The sequence below is a fragment of the Arachis duranensis genome, chromosome 9, assembly GCF_000817695.3.
Source record: "Arachis duranensis cultivar V14167 chromosome 9, aradu.V14167.gnm2.J7QH, whole genome shotgun sequence".
In the NCBI taxonomy this organism is placed as follows: domain Eukaryota; kingdom Viridiplantae; phylum Streptophyta; class Magnoliopsida; order Fabales; family Fabaceae; genus Arachis; species Arachis duranensis.
The window spans coordinates 85,594,120-85,595,386 of record NC_029780.3 but is presented as its reverse complement, the minus strand read 5'-3'; positions in this window follow the sequence as shown (position 1 = coordinate 85,595,386).

The following is a 1,267-nucleotide window of genomic DNA, read 5'->3' as shown; positions in this document are numbered from 1 at the left end:
CCAACTGCTGAAAGAAAGGACCGAATCAACAGCACTTTCTCTAAAGACTGAACCAAGGGCACCACTTTCTAGGATTCTTAGTCGAGTGAGTTCAACTGATTCTTCATCCCCGAAGTAAGCACACTTTCTTTCTTAAAGCTTCAGCTACTCTTTTCGCCTAATAGGCAAAGGGAATAGAGCGATTGTTGCAATCAGAGAAGCCTGCCCTATTTAAGAGAATGGCGAAGTGGTTACTGATGCTATCTGAACTTGAGATAACAAATCTCACATTTCTATACTCCATCATAGACAAGACCGTCTAAACTAGACAGAAAAACAATCCTTCTTTCCGGCTCCGGGATCAATGCTGGGCACGGGGGTTAAAGTAAGAGTGATTGACCTACCTTCATTCCATACGTGCCTGCTTACCATGCTTGAAGAGTTACTTCTTAACTACATGAGTAGACTGCTTTCCTTAATCGGCTACGCTCCTCTGGAACCGCTATTCTAAATTCCAATCCAGTAACCTGGGAAAGGAAGAGAAGGGGAATGAAGGAAAAACCTTCTTCCATAGAAGAGGCTAATCGAGATCCGTAGAGGCATAAGGCGCTACGCCGACTGGCTTCATTCAAGTTTGTGCTGGCTGTTAAGCTGTGCTTCCTTCAGCTGCTTGATCGGATGTAAAAACTTTTACTTTTAAGTGGTGTACCGATTGATGATTGAAAGCATACGGACTATTGAACGGCTCTTGATGGGGCTTTCACTTTATGTCTTGCAGTAAGAAGCTAGCAGAAGAGCGCTTCCCCCCTGTCCTCGGGCATAAATTGGATCAGGGAGATGTTTTCATTAGAATGATCGACATACCGCCTTGACCACTGAAAAGACAGGTTCGAAGAAAGGCTACGCCAAAGACGGAACCTAACTCCAATTATAGCCAGTCGATCTCCTCCTCTTGACCTCGTATCCGACTTCTTCTTCTTTCTTGAACCGAGGAGCGAATGCTTCTAAAGCATTTATTTTCTTGGTTGGAAAAGTGGTGCATTTCTGTTCTTTTGAAAGACCATCTGTCTTACTTTGTTCGCAATACTTTCTTTGTCTGCAAAAGCGATAGATTCCCAGTGCTTGAATAAACTTACTTGGAGCCTTCCTTCACTCCTGAACTAGTAGACTCAACTGAGTGCGCCTATGATAGGATAGGATCCTGCTACTAAGGAAAGGACTCTAAGAGACTGACTTGCGATCCAAAGAAAGTGAGATTCTGGTCGATAATAAAGTTTGAGACACTCTT